Source organism: Arachis hypogaea, chromosome 5 (genome assembly GCF_003086295.3).
Source record: "Arachis hypogaea cultivar Tifrunner chromosome 5, arahy.Tifrunner.gnm2.J5K5, whole genome shotgun sequence".
Lineage (NCBI taxonomy): Eukaryota > Viridiplantae > Streptophyta > Magnoliopsida > Fabales > Fabaceae > Arachis > Arachis hypogaea.
Genome location: NC_092040.1, coordinates 82262472 through 82268471, shown reverse-complemented (window position 1 = coordinate 82268471; position 6000 = coordinate 82262472).

Here is a 6000-nt window from a genome sequence, read left to right as displayed (position 1 = left end):
CCGGGCTTTTAGTCATATTCCAATAACTTTTTAGGTAGTGTTCTGATGCCAAGGCATCTTAGGCTAGTTTCACTAGCATTTTTCTGTTATTTTTAGTTGTTTTATGCATTTTCTTGAGCCTTAAGTAATCATTTGGGCCAAATAGTCATGCTTGTCTTAAATCATTCAAACATGAAGATTTTGATGCAAATTCCATGAGTTTTTAGTTATATTCCTTGAATGCTATGAATGGAAGAATTCTCATGAATTTTAGCAAGACTTTGATGCAGTTGTTTGGATGATTTCAGGGAAGAAGAGGCTAGGCAAAGAAGCAACAAAATCAATAAAGGAAGCTTGAATATCACATGTGGAGTTTAAGTTCCAGTTTAAGCTTAAACTGGAGCTTAAACGCCAAAATCATGAAAGCTGAGGAATGCTGAAACTGGCGTTTAACCTCCAGTTTAACCTTAAACTGGAGCTTAAACGTGTTCGACATTTCACCCTCCAGGAAGCATTCCACGTTTAAGCTCCAGTTTAACCTTAAACTGGAGCTTAAACGTGTTATATGGAACAGCTTGACCATGCCTTCTTCAAACATAACTAACTTGAGCTACAAAACTCCAAATGAGGTGATTCAAAATGCATTGGAAAGAAGACATTTAGAGCTTTCCCAGCATATATGGCATGCATGGTGGATACTAAAAATTGAGGGAGAAAACAGCCCCGTAATGTGCATAGAAGAGCATAGTACCAACATGCAATCAGGCCAGCTGACCTCTTCACCTTCCATGGAGTATAACTCGAGCTATAGAGATCCAATTGAGGTGCTTCCAGTTGCGTTAGAAAGCTGACATCCATAGCTTTCCAACGAGGTATAATAATCTATATTTGGCATCAAATTGACAAGGTTGACAAGAGAACAAAGTGACGACTCAAGAAAGGGGGGTGCAACGTTTGAGTGTAGTTTAATGGATCATTATCCTTTTTGGATCAATTATGTCACTCTACCCTTCAAGCAAGCAAGGCCCATCAACAACACCAAATCAAGGCCACAAGAATCATCTAGAATAGTTTATTTTCATTTGATTGTAATTTGCTTTTAATTTCATTTTCATTTTGTAATTTAGGGAGCCTATTTAAAGGCCTTAGTTTCTGCATTTGAGGTAGACTGGATGGAAGGGGAATCCAGCCCCAGAGGGGGATCGGAGAACTTTTGATCATTTTTGCTAGTTTTCATACTTTTGTAATTGAATTCAGAGCTATGACTCACTAAACCCCTTTCATTGGGTTAGGGAGCTCTATTGTAATTCAATGAATCAATAATAGTTTTTATCTTCTTCTTCAATCTTTTCTCTTGAATTTTGTTAGAAAGCTTCTCGATCTAATTCCATTGGTTAGTTGTCTTGGGAAAGAAACTATCCATAATTGGAATCCTTCGGAACCTTGGGAAAGGAATGGAGGATTCATGCTAGAGAAGCTTTCTCATAGTGAATTGGATTGGGGTTTGGATGGATATTGTGACATGTAATCCTACCAAATTGTGGTTCATGAAACTGTGTGGTATAATCAGTGATCGAGCATCATCTCTTCTTATGAACATTTAAACCAAGGGATTGGGAATTTGTTTGTTTTTAGAGAGAATTGGTGAGCCAAGGGATTGGGATCCAATCATATAAGATTGCCAAGCAAAATTCAATGAATGCATTGGTTGAGGAAGGGATAAAAATGTTTTGATTCGGAGATCTCAATATCTCCTGAAACCCAATGAATTCCCCATTTCTAATCTACCACTTTCTCTTACATTCTGCAATTAATTTCATGCAATCACCCCCATCCCTTTTTAATTTCAGCAATTTAGCTTCTCGCTCTTTAATTCATGCAATTTAACATTCCGCAATTCTCATCCAAATCTTGATTCCGCTCAACTAGAACAAACTTCTAATCCGAATTGCTCATTCAACCAATCCTTGTGGGATTCGACCTCACTCTATTGTGAGTTTTTACTTGACGATAACCGGTGCACTTGCCGGAAGGAATTTTTGCCGATTGTACAATTTCCCTAAATCGTAGCATATCATGATTATGCACATCATGTTCTGATGGGGAACCTGGTGCACGAAAATGTGATCTCAATGGTGCCAACAACTTGGTACGCACAATTGTAGTCTCAACTATTTTTCACAACTTTGCACAACTAACCAGCAAGTGCACTGGGTCGTCCAAGTAATAAACCTTACGTAAGGGTCGATCCCACAGAGATTGTCAGCTTGAAGCAAGCTATGGTCATCTTGTAAATATCAGTCAGGCGGATTCAAATGGTTATAGAGTTTTGATAATTAAAAGATAAATAATCATAAAATAAAGATAGAGATACTTATGTAATTCATTACTGGGAATTTCAAATAAGTGTATGGAGATGCATTATTCCTTCTGAATCTCTGCTTTCCTACTGTCTTCATTCAATCATTCATACTCCTTTCCATGGCAAGATGTATGTTGGGGGATCACCGTTGTCAATGGCTACTGTCCGTCCTCTCAGTGAAAATGGTCCGGCTACGGGTTACGTAGGGCTAATCATCTGTCGATTCTCACTCGTGTTGGAATAGGATCCATTGATCCTATTGCGTTTGTCACTACGCCCAACACTCGTGAGTTCAAAGCTCGTCACAGTCATCCCATCCTAGATCCTACTCAAAATACCACAGACAAGGTTTAGACTTTCCGGATCTCAAGAATGCTGCCAATTGATTCTAGCTTATACCACGAAGACTCTGATCTTAAGGAATTGAAGGCTTTATTGTCAGGAGAGGCAATCAAATGCATGGACCAGGAATCCAAGAGATAACACTCAAGCTATTGCAGATAGAATATAAGTGGTTGTCAGGCACGCATTCATAGGTGAGAATGATGATGAGTGTCACAGATCATCACATTCATCAGGTTGAAGTGCGAGTGAATATCTTAGAATAAGAATAAGCTTGAATTGAATAGAAGAACAATAGTACTTTGCATTAATACTCAAGGAATAGCAGAGCTCCACACCTTAATCTATGGTGTGTAGAAACTACACCGTTGAAAATAGATAAGAACAAGGTCTAGGCATGGCCGAATGGCCAGCCTCCCCAAATGGCATATGAATTCGAAAATAAGGAAAAAAACTCCTAATACAATAGTAAAAAGTTCTATTTATACTAAACTAGTTGCCTAGGTTTACAGAAAATAAGTCTAAGTACAGAAATCCACTTCCGGGGTCCATTTGGGGTGTGCTTGGGCTGAGCATTGAAGCTTTCATGTGTAGAAACTTTTCTTGGAGTTAAACACCAGTTTTTATGCCACTTTGGGCGTTTAACTGCAGCTTCTATCCTATTTCTGGCGTTTAACGCCAGAATAGGGCAGGAAGTTGGCGTTTGAATGCCGGTTTGCATTGTCACAACTCGGGCAAAGTATGAACTATTATATATTGCTGGAAATCCCAGGATGTCTACTTTCCAACGCAATTGAAAGCACGCCATTTGGGTTTCTGTAGCTCCAAAAAATCTATTTCGAGTGCAGGGAGATCAGAATCCAACAGCATCAGCAGTCCTTTTTTAGCCTCTGAATCAGATTTTTGCTCAGATCTGTCAATTTTAGCCAGAAAATACCTGGAATCACAGAAAAACACACAAACTCATACTAAAGTCCAAAAATGTGAATTTTGCTTAAAAACTAATAAAAATGTACTAAAAAGTAGCTAGATCCTACTAAAAAGTACCTAAAAACAATGGCAAAAAGCGTATAAATTATCCGCTCATCAGAACCTTTTCTTTATAGTTTGTTTGGATGACTTTTTAGCTTCGTTTTCAAATCGTGCTCTTGCTTTAAGTAAAATCCTTTTTAGGGCTTTGTACCTTTTTAGCTGATCACATCGGGCCTTTCTTTGGCCCTTGCGCGATGTTTTTGTCACCTTTCAGTGATCCTTTCATTGGTTTGACCTCTCTGTAAGGCCTTTCTAAGTTATTTTTAGTAATCCCATTTCTAGTTAGACCTTGTTAGGTCACTTTTTCTAGGTTACTTTTTATAACTTCTTGCATTAACTTGAGCTTCTATTGCTTCACCTTGCCGACTTCTTTTAATCGGGCGATGAATTTTGCGTTTTATGAGCGTAATTTAATGCGTCTTGGTAGCAAACTTTTTAGGGAATCGATAACTTTCATTCAAGTAATAATAAAATAAAAATATAAATAAAAAGTGTGTACATGTGAGTGCTTACCCTTATAGGTCGGGCAGTTTTTTAGATCTCAGCCTAGCGCCTCATTGAAAAACCTTTCTAGGAAAAAGAGTGCGCCTTGATCTAAGATCTTTACTATTTCTAGCTATAGTACCTTCTTAGGTTATAGGCATGCCACGACCTTGGTAGCTCTCGCCCTTCGAGGTCAGCCACCCTATAGTAACCTTTCCCTAGTACTTTTGTAACTTTGTATGGTTCTTTCCAGTTGGCTGCTAGCTTCCCTTCTCCTGACTGACCTGCTTCGATATAATTTCGGATTAAGATAAGATTGTTGGTGGTGAAGCTTCATTGGATTACCTTCTGATTATACCTTAGAGTCAGTCAACGCTTTAGTGCTTCCTCTCTAATCCAAACTCTTTCTCGGACTTTTTAAAGTAGGTCGAGCTCTTCCCTTTGAGTTTGGGAGTTGGTGTCTTCATTATAAAGGATCACTCTAGGGGATCCTTCTTCTACTTCCACGGGAATCATTGCCTCCATTCCGTAAGCAAGTCGGAAGGGTGATTCTCCGGTGGTGGAGTGTGGTGTTGTCCGGTATGCCCATAGGACTTGTGGGAGCTCTTTGGCCCAAGCTCCCTTAGCGTCCTGTAGTCTCCATTTTAGCCCGGCCAGTATGACTTTGTTGGTGGCTTCCGCCTATTTTTTGGCTTGTGGGTGTTCCACAGAGGTGAACTGGTGCTTGATTTTCAAATCGGCTACCAGGTTTCTGAAGCCCGTGTCGGTAAACTGAGTGCCATTGTCTGTGCTGATGGAGCATGGGACCCCAAACCTTGTGACAATGTTTATGTATAGAAACTTCTGACTTCTTTGGGTGGTGGCGGTGGCTAATGGCTCTGCCTCAATCCATTTTGTGAAATAGTCTATTCCTACAATGAGGAACTTAACTTGCCCTGATCCCTAGGGGAAAGGTCCGAGGAGGTCAAGCCTCCACTTTGCAAATGGCCAAGGTGAAGTGACGCAGATGAGTTCCTCGGGTGGTGCAATATGAAAGTTGGCGTACTTCTGGCATGGGGGCATGTTTTGACGAACTCTGTTGCTTCTTTTTGCAAGGTCAGCTAGTAAAAACTAGCTCGGAGTACCTTTTTGGAAAGAGCTCGCGCCTCGAAGAGGTTGCCGCACATGCTATTGTGGACTTCCTCTAAGGCTTCCCTCGTAGCGGAGGTTGGGACGCATTTTAGGAGGGGTGTAGAGACGCCTCTCCTATATAGGACGTCGTGCACTATGGTGTAGTACTGTGCTTCTCGTACTAGCCTTTTTGCCTCCTTTTTATCGGCAGGGAGTGTTTCAGACTTGAGGTAACTTATTATGGGAGTCATCCACCCTTGGTCCTGGTCTGATATACTTAAGACCTTCTTTTTTTCCGAGGTTGATGGATTTTGTAGTGTTTCTTGGATGAGGCTTCTATTGTTGCCCCCTGGTTTGGTGTTGGCTAGTTTCGAAAGTGCATCAGCTCGAGCATTTTATTCTCGAAGTATATGTCGGATCTTATATCCCATGAATTGTCCGAGCTGTTCCCTGGTCTTATCTAGGTACTTCTTCATGGTGGGATCCTTGGCCTGGTAGCTCCCTTCTATTTGTGAGGTGACTACTTGTGAGTCGCTGAAGATAGTAAGCTTTTGTGCTCCCACTTCCCTAGGCAGCTTCAAACCAGCCAGTAGGGCTTCGTACTGGGCTTGGTTATTTAAGGCACGAAACTCGAACCTTAAGGAGAGTTCAAGTTGGGTTCCCTGATCACTTTCTAGGATCACACCTGCTCC